This window comes from Lissotriton vulgaris, chromosome 1_1 (genome assembly GCF_964263255.1).
Source record: "Lissotriton vulgaris chromosome 1_1, aLisVul1.2, whole genome shotgun sequence".
NCBI lineage: Eukaryota > Metazoa > Chordata > Amphibia > Caudata > Salamandridae > Lissotriton > Lissotriton vulgaris.
The window spans coordinates 1,604,632,793-1,604,649,470 of record NC_141685.1 but is presented as its reverse complement, the minus strand read 5'-3'; positions in this window follow the sequence as shown (position 1 = coordinate 1,604,649,470).

Below are 16,678 nucleotides of genomic sequence, written 5' to 3'. Positions count from 1 at the left end.
TGCGGAAAGGCAATATGCAAATGTGGGCCACTTTTTTTTGTGGGCCCAGGCTCATTTTTAATCCCAATCCAACTCTGGCGTAAATATGAACATCCACATGGACTAGAAGCAAAGGTAAGTAGCAGCGTAGACTGGAATCATGGGGGGGGGGGGGGGGGGGAGGCGGCAGGAGCAGTGCAATTTGTGATTGTGCAAACAGCCACTGTCTCAGCCTCAGAATCTAATAAAGGGAAATGGTTGCTTGGCCACTGCCCCAAAGGAGAGGGGGAACATGTCTTCAAACACTCTAGAACTGTAGTTCCCATCTACGGTGCCTCCTAAAGGTCACACGGAACTCTCTATAAAATAATGTGTAAAGCAAGAAAGAGCATCACACTGATCGTAATGCCGAGGGGATTAAATGGAATGGTTACAATAAATATATCACCAAAAGATGAAAAATATGCGAGGCTTTGAACAGTGCCAGACACAGATTCCTGCACGCGTTTATTTGTTGGAGCTTTCTTCTTCAGTCACCTTTTATTTTGTAATTAACGCACTTTCCCCTTGAAATATTTTCTTTTGGAAGATGTAAGCAGAAGTGTTTTTTCTCTGTACTTTTTTCCCAATTTGTGACCAATGCCTCTGGGGATCTCTTCTTGAAGTGTCACATGTGCGTGAAGACCTGTGCCTTTGTCTCGTGTGCCAGTTTGTTTGGGGTCAGAGCTGCAGAGAAGGAACCCGCCATCTCCTTTCAATCTGTCTCAGAACGCCACTGCCTGCCTGTTTATTTGTGTCAATCATTTGGATTTACATTTTAAATAATGCTTTACTAATAGGAAACATATTCCAGCAACAAACGCGAGGGGGCACGCTGCCCCTCCTGACTTCCAGGGCATTAATTGCACCCAACCTATGTCCCGGACAGGTTACCCTTTAATAATCTGCAGTCGGAGCTATAAAAAAGGTGTGTGCCTCGTGCCTTGGCACCGGGGGAACTCTTCTAGAATGCCCCTTTGGATCCTGTAAGCCTCATTCGTGTATCCATAAAATCAAGTGAAGTGTCCGGAAATGCGGCCTTGTACTTTATGCATAGATTACAATGACATACAGCTATGAGTGATACATACACAAATGTATGAGTCTGTAGTCTGGATGGGGGTGGGGGGAAAGAGTTAGGAGTATACATTGCTTCTGGCGCCATCTAGATGTCTGACCACGTAAACTGAAAAATATTAAAGAAGACAACAAACTTCACTAACAATAAAAATCTATAAATACATTTTCCTGGGGACGTGGGCCGGACATGTGCAAGGACATTGACATAATATCTTTGCCCACGCCCCTGTACGTAGCATCTAGTAATCTGATAAATCCAAGCAATCAAACTGTATACTCTCAAATACCCCACAAATCACTTGCACATAAGCAGGAAAGCATCCTGAAATGAATCAAAGTAAATCTGTAATAATCGCCAGAGAATGAGGCATATAGCGCTCAATCACTTCCAGAAACATAGAACAATGTGTCATAAGGGCAAGTGCAAAGCTGCGCAGAGCCGTCACTGGGACACACAATACATTTTATCACTCTCCGATAACATCCACAGTAGACATTAGGACACATCACATCAGCTATGTCAGTGGATGTGGACATCCAATGATCCCTAATTCATTATCATTTGACCAGCTGTTAAAATAATGTATATTGTATCAGCATAGAGAACATTATTCTCTATACATAATTCTCTTGCACAGAAAGTAGCGCAACCCATGTAAATGATATAATATGTGACATCCTCAGCAGTGGATTGCGGGCGCGTGAGTTATAGTTAGTACAACTAACTATAACGGGGCAATTTCAATGGTTTTGTACGAGTGCAACTAATTATAACACCCCTGAAACCTGTGTTTTTTTCAGTGAATTTCTGAGGTATTTTAAATGCTAATTCCTAACTATAACATGTCTGAAACCTATGTTTTTTTAATGAATATATATATATATATATATATATATATATATATATATATATATATATATATATATATATATATATATATATATATATATATTACACACACAAACACGTCATTTATTTATATTGTACTCGAAAAAGCAGACAAACTTGCTACTTTCTGTGCAAGAGAATTATATATAGAGAATAATGTTCTGAAACCTATGGTTTTCTCAGTAAATTTCAAAGGTATTTTAAATGCTAATTCCTAACTATAACATGTCTGAAACCTATGGTTTTTTCATTGAATTTTAAAGGTTTTGTAATTGACAATTTTAAACTATTTTTATTCTTTTTTTGGGGGGGAAAAACCTTTCTTTTTAAATCAAAGTACACAGCTATTTAGCCATACATCCCGGAGGCTAGGCAGCATAATATCATTAGAACGGCTGGTGCACTCAACACATAGTGTAAAATCGTACAAGGTTTTTTTTTAATGTTATAAAAATTAAGAAAAACGAAATAGAACACAAGAAAAAGAGCACCAAACTAGTGCTAGAAGGCAAGGCAGAAGGACATGTATGCGACAATACCCAGGCCAGGGGAAGACTAGGCCGATAATCCTGAAAAAATACACATATGAACAGTGCCAAATGGATGATCATGGGAGGGAAAGAATGCAGGATGTGTCTATTAGTAACACTTGGGTTGGAGCCATAGGCTACGGAGATAATCGTTCATCCAAGGGGGCAGTGTCAGGCGGGAGACAGATATCACCCCTATATTCATTCCAGGCCCCCCAGATCTTATGCCACTTCTTGGGTTTACCCCGGGCCACATATACTGTTTGCTCACAAAACATACACCAATCCATGTTGATCTTCCACAATGTCACCGAGGGAGGTGACGCCACGCCCCACTTCTGGGTAATGTCACGTTTTGCCACCATATTACCCAAGGTGATCCATTGGGTTTGCACACTGTTGTAGTCTGTGGGGCCCCATACATTCAGCAGGCAGCGCCGGGCCTCAGCCAGCAAGTCCACTCCAGTCACCTCACTCATCACCATGTGGATACGCCTCCAGTAGGAAGCGACCGCATGACACTCCCAAATGATGTGCATGAAGGTAGCCAATGCACCACAACCACGCCTACTGAGGCCATCGACCCAGTGGCCCATATGTATCAGTCGGGGACCGGTTACATAAACCCTATGTAGGATTTTCAGCTGGACCAAGCGCAGTCTGGCCGGGATCGCTACCTCCTTGGGGGATGATACCGCATACTGCCAATCTTCGTCATCCAACTCAACACCATCACAAACCCATTGCTCTCTCACACCAAGAAGAAGGTCAGTGCGGACATTGATTAGTTTTTTGTAAATCAACGAGATGGCACTGTCCGGCATATGACCGTCCAGTACCCTGTCTTCCAACGGGGACGACTCGGGGACCTTCTCACCCTCCGGCATCGCTGGCAAAAGGGCGTGCTGCAGTTGGGCGTACCTAAAAAATTCTGTCGCTCCCAGCTGATACTCCGTCTGTAGAGCAGCGAAAGATTTTTTTTCACCCTTGACCATCATTTCCTCAACTTTAGAAATACCAATCAGGTCCCATCGATCAAACCACTTGGTATGCCACAATTTGCCCATTAATTCCGAGTCGTAAAGTGGAGTGGCAATCGTGAGTCGTCCTTTCCATCCCTGCGCTTTTGTGACCGCCCTCCATATGTGAACCGCTGTCCTAGTCGGACCTGTCATTCTGCCATCCAGAGATCTTGAGTACAAAGCCCGGTAATATTTCCCGTCGTCCAGGAGCCACCGATCCATGGCGTAACCCGGACTTACAGCTGGACCATAGAAACCATGATTGAGGGCGGCTAGCTGGGAAGCCCAATAATACCTCCGGATGTCAGGCAACGCAATACCTCCGTCGTACCACGGAAGCGTAAGTTTAGTGATAGCAATGCGCGGCCTGCCATCCCAGAGAAGGACCCGCTGTAATCCCTCGACCTCTCTGAAATACCCGGATGGGACCGGGTCCTGGGTATTCTGAAGCGCATACAAGAATCTGGGCAGGGACATCATTTTTAACAATGCCGCACGTCCGGGCAGGGAAAGCGGCAGCTTCCGCCACCCCTCTACATCCCGACGAAGGCGCGCAAGAGGGGGAAGCAAGTTGTTCGCATAACGTGTCTTGGTATCGACTGAAATGTAGATACCCAAGTATTTAAACCCCTGCCTCGCGACCTGTATGTTGCAATCCCTCGGGAGCCGCGGAACCTCACCTCTCAGAACATACAAATGTGACTTCGACCAATTGATGACCAGGCCTGAATGCCTACCGAAGGTATGCAGCACGTCACACACCACGATAAGGGACTTGCAAGGAGAGGTGAGATAAAGCAAGATGTCGTCCGCGTATAAAGACACATGGTCCTCAAATCCAGGAGACCACTTTATCCCGCTAATGTCCGGATGAAATCGCAGCCACGCAGCCAGAGGCTCAAGTGCCAACGCAAACAACAAGGGCGACAGAGGGAAACCCTGCCTGGTACCCCTGCGGAGAGCGAATGACGCAGATACGCAGCCATTGACCGTAACGTTAGCAAGTGGACTGGCATACAGAAGCTTGACCCATCCTATGAATTCCGGACCAAATCCAAACTTCGCCAACACCGCTCACAGGTAGTTCCACTCGAGGGAGTCGAAGGCCATCGTGGCATCCAAAGACGCCAAAACGGCCAGCTCCCGGAGCGTACGGACCCTCGCGAGGGCCCGTGGAGTCTCCTAAGATTAAGGGCGGTGTTGCGGTGTGGAATAAAGCCAGATTGATCCGGATGAACCAAGTCGCTAATCGCGCCAACCAGTCGGTTAGCTAGCAATTTATCCAAGATCTTAGGCTCAGCATTCAGCAGAGAAATGGGGCGATACGTCAACACAGGTCTCTGGGCTTCCCTTCCTTATGAATGACCACAATGGTGGCCAATCTCTGGTACGGGGGAAGCGTACCCACCTCCCGCGCCTCTAGGAACATGTCCCGTAAGGGCGGGGCGATGGCATCGGGCTTTATCTTGTAGAGCTCCACCGGGATGCCGTTGGGGCCGGGAGCCTTGCCGGACCTCAGGGAGCGTATCACGAGAGCGACCTCGTCAGCAGTTATATCTCTATCCATGTCGTCACGTTCAGTGTCCGACAGGCACCGAAGGTCCACCTCTCGCAGTAGGGTATAGGAGTCCACCTCAGACATCTCAGAGACCGAAGTGTAAACGGACTCGAAGTACTCGGCGAAGACCATGACTATAGCGCTGGGGTCGGTAACAGCCACGCCGTCCTCCCCCAGCACCTCAGGGACCACTCGGCTGGCCCTCTCCTTCTTGTCAAGCCATTCAATAAGCTTGCCCGCCTTGTCCCCGACATCATAGATCCTCCCCTGCTGTTCTCTGCCCATGATCTTAGCCGCATCAGTAACAGTGGCCCGGTACTCTGACTGCTTAAGCGAGAGAACATGGAGTAGGTCCGGTGTCGGATCGGTCTCCAATTGGGAGTCGAGGTCCGCGATCTCGGATTCAATCCGCACCACGTCCGCGTCCCTACGTCTCCGCACCTCGGCTATTAAGGAGAAGGCCTCTCCTCTCAAGACAGTCTTAAAGGCCTCCCATAGGGAGACAGCTGATGTGACCGACCCCGTGTTTTCAGAGAAATAGAGCTCAATGGCTTTGGCCAGGAGTCCACACGTCTTAGGGTTACGGAAGTACCACGGGTTAACCGGCACCACCCTCTCGGCTACCAGGATGTCAAAGTCAAAGGACACCCAGACCGGAGAATGGTCCGAGATGCCCCTGGCCATCAGTCGAGCCTCAGAGACCGCCGATGCGTGGGCCGCTAGAGCAAGAACGTAATCAATTCTGGGGAGGCTACAGTGAGCCCCGAGTGGAACGAGTATTGACGCTGGGTAGGATGCAAAAGCCTCCAGAAGTCAATAAGCCCCATAGTGTCCAAGAAGTCGGGAAGCCAGGACTGCGCACCTCGAAGATCTCTGGATGGATGCCTGTCTAAGGTCCCCGAACCAACCACATTGAAATCCCCACCCACAATAAGCAGGCCCTCAGGTAAACCCAAAATAGCGCCCCCAAGATCCCGAAACGTGGTTGTTTGCAAACCAGGAGGGACGTAAACAGAAACCAAAACTAGGGTACGCCCCTCCCATCTACCCGTGACGGCGACGTAGCGCCCCCTCTCATCAGTCACGCTGGATTCTATCTCGAATGGGAGAGACACGCGCACCATGATCCCCGCCCCCCGGGACCCCGAAGAGAACCCCGAGTGTGCCATCATCTTGAAACCCTTTCTATTAAGCGCATGGCACGTGTTTCCTACCAAATGAGTTTCCTGCAACAAAATAATATCAGGCATACATCTCTTGAACATTTGTAGTACTACACCTCTCTTAATACGATCCCCCAGCTCATTAACATTCCAACACAATACATTCAGTTTCTTACCCCCCATCGTCAAAGTGCAGGCCCATGCCAGCCCTAGCGGGTGGCGTCGCTACGAAACCAAATGCAGCACAACATTCACCTTGCCTTGAAGTAGAAAAGTGGAAAAAGAGAACAAGTGAACAACAAAAAACCCAACCACCCCCCACCCTGCACCCCTGCATCAGACTAAAGAGCCCCCCCAACTAGCAGTGTGCCTGTCGCCCCTAGAAAACTACACTACGAAAAGCCCCTAGAGGAGAAAGGAGGTTACCCTATCCTCCCCCCATCTCCCGTTCAAGAAGTAAGGATAGTAACTAAAAGTACAGTACTGTGATACCAACTGCCAAGGGCAGTCCCACTGTCCGAAAAAGGTCCGAAGGATCATTTTACTCCTGTTGCTCATGGCCACCCGTTGCTCCTTCCGACTGTTCCTCGTGTTCCTCGCGCCGTTGAGGCAAAGTGTCCAGCCAGTCTCCCCCGACCTCAGGCAAGTCAAAGAACAAGGAACGGCGGTTGTGCTCAATACGCAGTTTCGCAGGGAACAACATGGAGTACTTCATCCCCAGCTCCCGCAGTCGTCATTTCACGCCCGTGAAGCTTTGCCTCCACCGCTGAACCGATTGGGTGAAGTCCGGGTAGAAATTGATATCTGCGTTTTGGTATTTCAGCGGCCCATATCTCCTTGATGCCTGCAGGATAGCGTCACGGTCCCTAAAGTTGAACCCACGGGCAATGATGGGCCGCGGAGGGGCACTCAACTTCGGGCGGCCTCCGGGCAGTCTGTGGGCACGCTCAACCGAAAGGAACTTGCTAAGGCCCCCAGGGGCCAGATGATTCTGAATCAAGTCCTCAACAAAGAGGTCGGTGGCAGACTCCTCGGCCCCCTCCGGAACACCGACAATACGGACATTCTGGCGCCTGGCACAACCTTCAAAGTCATCAAGCCTAAGTGCAAATAGCGCGTTTGCTGACTTCAGGTCCCGGACCTCTGATTGCAGGTCCGAGACGTCCGTGGTCAGGCTCGAGGTTTTAATGTCAAGTGATTTGACCCGATCGTTGGACTTGCCCAAAGCGGCTCTGATCTGGTTGACCTCAATGGCCAGTGTGTCGACCTTGTGCGCCAGGACCTCGTGCTGTTTATGCATCTTGGCTTTTATACCCTCGATGGTGCCCATAACGTCCCGGAGGGTTGGGGCCGAATCGTCCGGCGACACCTCCTGATGTATATCCTTGGGTCTCGCAGCGGCACCAGGCAAGCTCTTAGGGTGAGCATACCGCTCTATGTTGTTGGATTGGGAGTAGGTGGATTTCCTGTTTAACCGGGGCTTCCCTCTGTCGGATTCGCCTCTGCCCGCCATGATAGGTGAACGACCACCATGGTTGAGAACACCCCGGGGCCTCACCGGCTCACCGAGGTGACGAGCGGTCGCAGCTGTCCCCGCCTTCTGTTCTGTACCAACACACTCCGTAACTCCGCAAGCTCCGCTTCGAGGCGGAGCAGTCACTCTCGTTCCAAGCTACCTCCGTACGGCTGTGTCGCACTCGCCGGCCCAAGCACGGGCACTGGGCAGGTCGCCGCCCCCAAACTTGAACACGGTGGAACTCCACCTAGGAACGTCGGAATCTCAATCGGACAACGAGTCCCGCACCAGCAGCAGTTCACCTACAGTATTCCACTATCGTGGATCAGGATAGACGACAGGATTAATGCGGAGGATCGGAGGGTCTTCGGAGCTCCGAGCTTACGCGGCCATCTTGGTTGCCCGCGAAACTCCTCCTCCAACTATTTTTATTCTTATATTTATTTTTTTGATACTCATTTACACATTTTTTTAAACTATTTATTTTTAGATATTTTATTTTTTAAATTACATTACATTGTGTGGCCCCCCTTCCTTTTACTTTTTTTGGGCCCTTTGGACCCCATCCCCTTGAGCCTGACCCGCAAATCTAACTTTATTCATTTTTCTTTTATAGGAAGGGGATTCTTATAGAAGGAAATACAAGTTACTTGTAAGTATGCTTACAATTACTTTTCAGGGTCAGTGTTGGGCTAAACGATGCAGCACTGGGTTCTCTCCTGATAATAGGTGAGTAAATTGGAATTTGTTGTTTGGATGATTTTAGGTGACTATTTTAAAGTTCCAAAACTCCACACTTAGAAGAATTTGCAAGTGAAACCACTCAATGTTAGCCTATGAAAGAAAATTCACTTAGCAGGTAAATAGTGTTATTGTTATCTTTTCTTACTCAGGGGTGGATCCTGGATCCAACACTTGTGCATCTCCTCTAAACAGTTGAAAGAATGCAAATTACCAAAGAAGCGAGGAAGCCCACGTTTCTTTGTTTTTTTTTAATATTGCTAGAATGCGTGGATCATACGCGCACCCTTCGATTTTACCAAAAATAAATACAAATTAGGGCTCTGGGGATCCTTGTGGAACCCCCTTAGTAGAAATAGAGGATCAGGGTGTGTTTACCCTCCCCCTTTTCACGTTTTAAACACACATTTCACACGCTTCTTCAGCCTCCCTTCCACCGAGGCATAAAATGGCTGCAAACAGTTTCTAGTTTAGAATGTTGACAACCACTTTGTCAGCCAATTAGCATTCAGCGCGTGATTGAAAGGGTAAGCTTATGGTACGATGACAATAAGCGTAGAATCGGTAATCAATTTTTTATGGGAAGGGGCCGCGTGGCCCCCCTCATGTGGCAATTCCAGGCACCGGGGTCCCCATTCCCCAGGCATGGCTAAATATATATTTTTATTTTATGTAAGAGGGCTGCATAGCCCCCGTCCTGAAGCCACTTCAAGGTCCTGGGGACTCCATTCCCCGGAAACAGTCTTTTTAAAAATGTATTTTGGCCGTCACTGTTGGGGACCGTGGGAGGGTCTCCAATACCCCCACTGTCCTGCCAGCTCCCCGCCTCCTGCAAGAGCCAGTGTTCAAACAACATCCAAACTCCATCTGTGTATTTACCCCCCAGGAGTTGCCTTCACTTTGGCAATGCATGTTTGTGGTAGCGTAGCAGACCCCCCAGGATATTGCGGCATGGATTAGCAAATTTAGCGGCACCGATATGGAAAATTAGTGGCACAAATATGGAAATTTAGCGGCATTTTTGCGGCACTTTATTTTACTCATAATCATTCATATTTCAGCCTGAAATCAATGGAAGCTGTTTTAGCAGAGTTTTCCACTTGGAAATAGGCATGTTTAAAGTGTCTGCAGCTCTAGGGAAGCACAGCACCAATCCTAACCTTGTGGGAGGGAGCTGTATTTATCCCTGGGATGTTCTAGTGCCATGTATGCACCCCTATTGGAGCATCGCTGCCTAGGGATCCGAGAGGCAGGACACCTCTTCCTCAGGCAGCCTCTTTTGCCAATTGTGGGTGCCACTGATGCCCAGCAACATTGGTAGCAACATAATATTTGTTTTTATTTGCTACAAAGTTATCGGTAACAGATGAAAAATGTGACAGTAAATCTGTTAAAGGTTACTCAATTGGTTACATAGAGGCTGCATTTTAAAATACCTTACAGGGTTAAGATACCTGTTGTAGAGACCATTGAGTGCCCTACAATTTCGAGGGGATTTTAATAGAGGTAATATAACTTTTGCTCCAAGCCCTCCTACTGCCTGCACGTTGCTGCACCCAGCCGAATACAAACAGCTTACAGGCGCTGCTGAATTATCGGACAGAATTTTTCTCTGGGAAATTAGCTGCCGGAAGTGAGATCAGGTGGGTCCCCCTACTTTCAAGCACCGGTTGCCATCTCCAAAGAAATTGATAGTTCTTGTAGCCTGATAATTGTAGTTTTCTTGTCGGTTACTTTGAACAGTGCATTCTGCACAGACAGGAAACCTCTTGTCATGCGGCTACAAGGTTCAATGGCCACCGCCCGTCTTCCCTTTCCTTGGAATTGTGTGAGCATGAGTATTGACACCCTGATGCCTGCAAAGGCCTATCCAATAAGGCACACATAATGACATTGTAAGCAGCTGTACTTTTAACACAGACCAAAAATAATTCTATTTCCATTTCAAGCGTTGACTCATTCCTTCTCTCTCTCTTAATTTTCTTGCTTTTCTGTAATTTTCTCAATCCTTGTCGTTTCTCTTCCTTTACTCTGTTTTCATTGTCCCATCCCTTTCTATTCTCTTTATTTCCTTCCTCCCCTTTCTCTTTTCTCGTTTTCAGTTTTGTTCTTGCTTTCATCACTTCTCATCCCTATAATTCCCACTCCAGTGCTTCTTATCCTTATCATTCTCTTTCAAATCCTCTTTCCTCCTTACTCGCTCTGTTCTATTCTTCATAGTTTTTTCTCTTTTTCACTCCAATTGTCTGCCTCAGTTCATTTCAGTGCAAGCTCTTCCTTTCATACCTTTCCCTCCTGCTTTCAGTTTGTCCTTCCTGCCTCTCTCACACATTCACTTCCCGCACTTCTCCTTTGTCTTCCCATCTCTTCTATCTTTGTCTCTCGTTTATATTCCATCTCCCCACCTCTCCTCCTCTTCCTTCCTCTTTGCCTCCCTTCCCCACTTCAGCTCTCAAGCTCTCACCGCCCCCCTCTATTTGTGCTCGGGGAAACATTTACTCATTCTCCTCGCATCTCCATTCTCCTGTCCCACCGCTCTTTACATCTTGTACTCTTTCTCCCTTCTTCTCCCATCTCTTCTGCTCCTCTCTTCCCCATCTCATCCTCATTCTGCCCCCCTCAAGGCCTCTCCCTTCCCTCCCCTCTTTAGCCTTGGCCTCCTTTCGCACACCTAATTCTTCTATCTCATCTCTCCTTTGCCATCTCTATCTCACCCCTCACCAACTCACACTCACACCTTCCATTTCTTTTCAACCTCCCCCTTTCTAGCTCCTTCACTCTTCCTTCACATCTCACACTTCTCTCCCCTTCTTGTCTCTTCACCTTTCCCCCTCCTCCAATCTCTCTTCCCCTCACCTCTACATCATCCAGCCCTCCCCGTTCGTGCCCCTTCACTCTTTCTCCCACTCCCTCTCTGCCTATTTCTCTTCCAATTCCAATCCTCATCTTCACGTCTCATTCGCATCTCCCCCTCTCCACACCTCTCATCTTTCTGTCTCTCGCAGTTTATTCTTCAGTTAAATGCCCGCAGCTTATTCTTCATTTAAATGCCCGCAGCTTATTCTTCAGTTAAATGCCCGCAGCTTATTCTTCAGTTAAATGCCCGAAGTTTGTTCTTTATTTAAATGCCCGAAGTTGTCGCTGTTCACATCGGCCCCCCTACCCTCCCCCACACCTCATTCGCCTGCTCCCCCACAGGATGCTCAGAGATTCACCATGGGTGGGAGGGGGGCGGGGGTTACTTCTAGGAGTTAAGCCGCCCCCTGCTCCCCACGAGGGCGATTTGCAGGAATACACACGTGGGGCCGTCATTCCAGCAGGTCCGGCAAGATCTGCTAAAAAGAGACCTCCCCCAGCTCCTGAGACATTACACATTGTTGAAACGTTTATCTGCTGATGCATGCAAAGGCCTAATAAATTGGCAACACATATTGACATTGCAGACAGCTGTCCTGTTAGTACAGACACCTAAAAGGGGCCTCCTTCCAAGAGAAGACCAACCGTCCAAATTTCGGGCTCAGTTTTGTAAAAATCACAGCATTTTTACAAAACTGCCGATTTCGCGATTTCTTTGCAAATCGCGAAATCTTGGAGGGTCTGGCGTATGCGTGTTAATGTTACGCATGCGCACAATACGTTCCACCATTTGGTCAAGTACCCCTAACGTATTTCATTTTATTTGCGCATTCTCAATTACAACATGCCCAATCACAGCTTTCACACCCAGTGACATCATACTCAACCAATCATTGTTCTGCAAAGCATTTATGACCTGCCAACCTTCTCCAACTTTTACTATTCCGCAGTAACAGCCGTTGATAGTGTTCGTATCCACTTCTTCGTAGGTGAGCACTTTTTTTAAGAATAATTAAATTAATTAATCTGAACGAGCTTTAATTACCGCGTAAATGCAAATTTTTGTTTGATTTGACTATGTTGTTTTTAAGCACGCTCTCCTGCTTTTTTATATCATTAAAGTTGACTTTGTAACTTTTGTTTCTGTGCAAATCACTTAATCCTGGTGCGTTTCTTTAATTTGCCAAGCGCCACATGACCGTTCCCGCACCAGTGTGCTACGTGCTGTTCAACTTAATGCGATGTAGTTTTTCTCTTGTAAGTAGTGCGTCACGTGCCCCATGCATTGTAAAAGTAATGTTTTCGGCAATAGTGTATTTTAGTACGGTTTCCAGCTCTTGCATATCAAATAAATTACCTTGGTAGCCGTTGTTTCTGGGCAAATCACTTAATCCTGCGACCTTTCATTATTTAAGTAGTGCGCCACGTGCTGCTTCTTCCCCATGCACTGCACATGTAATCGATTGACCAATGTTGTCTTTTAGCACGCTCTCCATGTTTTTTAATAACGTTAAACTTGATTTCTTATTGTTTGTTCCATGCAAATCACTTAATCATGCCACATTTCTTTAATTTTCCAAGCGCCACGTGGTTGTTTCCACAGCAGTGTGCTACGTGCTGTTCAAGTTCATGCGATGTAGTTTGTTTCGTGTAAGTAGTGCGTCACGTGCCCCATGCATTGCAAAAGTATTGTTTTCGGCAATAGTGTATTTTAGCATGGTTTCCAGCTCTTATACCTCAAATATCTTGCCTTGGTAGGCGATGTTTCTGGGCAAATAACTGAATCCTGCCGCCTTTAATTTTTGTAAGTAGTGCGCCACATGCTGCTTCCTCCCCATGCACTTAACATGTAAACAATTGACCCATGTTGTATTTTAGCATGCTCTCCCTGTATTTTTAATAACGTTAAACTTGATTTCTTATCCTTTCTTCTGTGCAAATCACTTAATCCTACCACGTTTCTTTAATTTGCTAAGTGCCACATGGCCGCTCCTGCAGCAGTGTGGTACGTGCTGTTCAAGTTAATGCGATGTCGTTTTTCTCGTGTAATGCACATGTAATCGATTGGCCAATATTGTATTTTAGCACACTCTCTATGTTTTTAATAATGTTAAACTTGATTTGCCCCCTGTTCTAGCTCATTATACAGATGTCTCAACCATGGGACGTATTGGTCGTCACAAACTGTTTATTCCTGCCATGCACTATCCCAGGTTGTGGTCAAGAAATGGACACTACTCTCCATATGCTATCAGCCGAAAATTGCAATGGACCTAATAGAGTTATCAGGTTTGACTTCAACATTTCATGATAGAAAAGCATTCTGAGATGAGCATTTGTGTATTTCATGTGTTTGCAGACAGATAACTACAATTGTGGTGTTTTCTGCTTGCTGGTAATGATACTTCCAAAAACATTAATTTGTTGAAGATGCATTACTTTATGTTATTTTATGTCAATAGCTGTTTTAGTTAGAATAGTTGTAAATAGGAAAGAGGGCTCTTAGCGATGACACTTATGAATGCCTACCTAGCTTGTCCATAGTGCCCCTCGAAAGCATATTGGTATTCGCATATGATTTTGTCTAACCACTAGTATGGTCCTAACGTGGTTGGTTGAAAACCTCTAATGATTGCTTTTCAACCTCAATCCTATTGAGAACAATTGTTTTTATGTACATTAAAATTAAGCTTGGACATATGTACAACATATTCATTTTTAACTATTTTTTTTCAGTTTGCAGAATGTTACATAAGTCAGCAGCAAATTGCTGAGATTGAAGAAAGTATATCCTGCTATTCTAGCTCATTACACCGATTTCTCAAATATGGCATGAACTAGTTGTGAGAAGCCAAAGACATTAACACATTTTTAATGGATAACGTTAAGGTAAATAATATGACTAGTCGACGAAGTTAAGAGAGTAATGGATATAAGTACTTGAGAGGTTTTTTCAGTGGCAGATAATCTCCAATTCACACTTGTATGGATGGGTCTGATACAGGGTGGATCTCTGTATAACTAATGGATGATTAGGTATTAGGATGGCATGCAGAGCTCCCAACCTTCTTACTTTTTCCTTTAAAGGGTTCCAAATTTGTGACGAATATTAGGCTGTGCAGTAGAGGTTGATGGTGTTGCTCCACTGGTACTTGGGCCTTCTCATGAAGCAGGAGGAGCCTCTCTCAATCTCCTTAACTCTTCCCTTGCAAAGTTGACTAGATTCATAGTCTGCAAGTGCTTCCGCATACTTGCAGTTCCACACCAGTACTTTTTATTGGGGTCTCCTCTTGAAAGCAATCTTGCATATTCGGCAAGTAACTTTTCTTGCATTCACCTTTTTCAAGACTTGTGGAAATTAATTTCAAAACATTCATTTTGGCGGACCAAAGTCTGCATGTACAAGGGCCAGTGGAAGCGTTTTGAGAGCGGGTACACCCAAGATCAAGTGAAGAGATTTGATTGATAAGACATAGCAATGGAGGTGGCAACAATGGGGCGAAAGGTCCATGGGTGGTAGAGGCTGGGTTTGTAAATCTGCTCCATCTATAACTTTCTCTCTCTCACAGTTTTAATGTCGTTTTCTCTATCTTTCTCTCTCTCTCTCACTTTCTCTCACATCGTTTCTCTTTCTCTTTTAAAGTTATGGACTCTGCTGTCAACTCTGATTTGTAGAACCAAAGCTCAGTTGAAGTTGTGAACTCTGTTGGTCACAGTGTTTACACAAAGTAAGCAGAAGAGCCTAGATATACAATACCTCCGATTAAATGTATTAGAAATAAAAGAGCTTATTTACAAACCCCTTGCGCCACTTTTGCGTCACTTACAACATGAGAAAAACAACACAAAAGTGGCGCAAGAGTCTTGTAAATAGGCCGTAAAAAATATTGTCCTGCATAATGACTTGATCTCTCACCTAATTCTGTCTCATCTCTGATTCATTTTAAAGACCTGTTGATCTCAAATATAAATCTGACGCAGTAGGCACCTCTATACAGACATCGCTTGAATGAAAGCCTATAAGATAAATGAAATGTATCAGGCACACTGCACACATTAGCAAATATTAAATATCATCAAGTGTTACTTTGACTTGTAATGTTTGACCTCATTTAGTCACATTGATCTAATTTTAAACACTAATTTTCTTTTTTGTTTTGCAGATTAACTACCGCACTTCTATTGGAGTCCACATCACATTATTATATTATATTATTTTGTTAAAGTTATGGTTCTAGTTATTTATTGTATGAGCTTTTAGTTATATTTTCAGTTATTTATTGTTTTAATAAAAGTTAATTTTAAAAGTATATACGTCTTTTTTTGTGAGGGTAGCATTCCCCAATAGAAATGATATTTATAATTTGAAGTATAATTCTGAAGCTAACTCTTTACCACATCTTTAACAGAGTCTATACCTACAGTGTGGTGAACTTCTAACCTCCGTGCTCACGTAAGTGTTCCATGAACTGTTAATATGGTAACAGGCAGAAAGCCATTTGGGGGTGGGGTTAAAAGTTACTGGCTGTACAAAAAACTTTATATTTACCATGGATCCTCTACAACACCAAAAAGGACCAGATTTACAACACCCTTGCACCACTTTCGCGTCCAACCCCCCCTACAAAATTACAAGTATGTGGACCTCAATGACCTCCCACAAGACCCGGGAACCACCACCCCCGGGAATTTGTGTATTACGGAAGGCAGACTGCGTGGCCCTCCGCCTGGTGCCCTCGAGGGCCCTGGGAACTACCACGACTGGCTCCTGCAGTGTCCCGGGGTGCCTACCCCCGGTTTACTGCTGTTTGCTTTGACAGAGTCAGACTCTCCCGACTCCCGCCCTCCCATAGCACACTTAGACCCCATTAGGATGGCGGGAGGATTGCCCCCGCCAGCCTGGCGGGGAAAACCTGCCCGCCATCCTTCCCTGTATTCGCACCCGCCATATTAGAAAGGCGGGGGGGAACACGGCGGAGCAACACACCGCCCGCCACTTTTCCGCCCCGGTCGCCTTGCGGCCGGGACGGAAAACGAGTAACATTCAGGCAGTGTCTGTCAGACACTGCCCGCAATATTACAATGGGCATTTTACAATGCCTTTCTGTGGCGGCATTGCTGCCACGGAAAGGTATGCGGTGTTCACTCTGGGGGCCCCCTGTGGGCCCCCAGAGTGAAGGCCAAAGGGGGTGGCACACGGGGGGTACCTGTGGTAACCCCCTGCATTTACATAATCAAAGCGGTAGGGACCGCACGGTGCCTGCCGCTTTGATTATGTAAATGCTGCATAGAATTTTTAGTATTG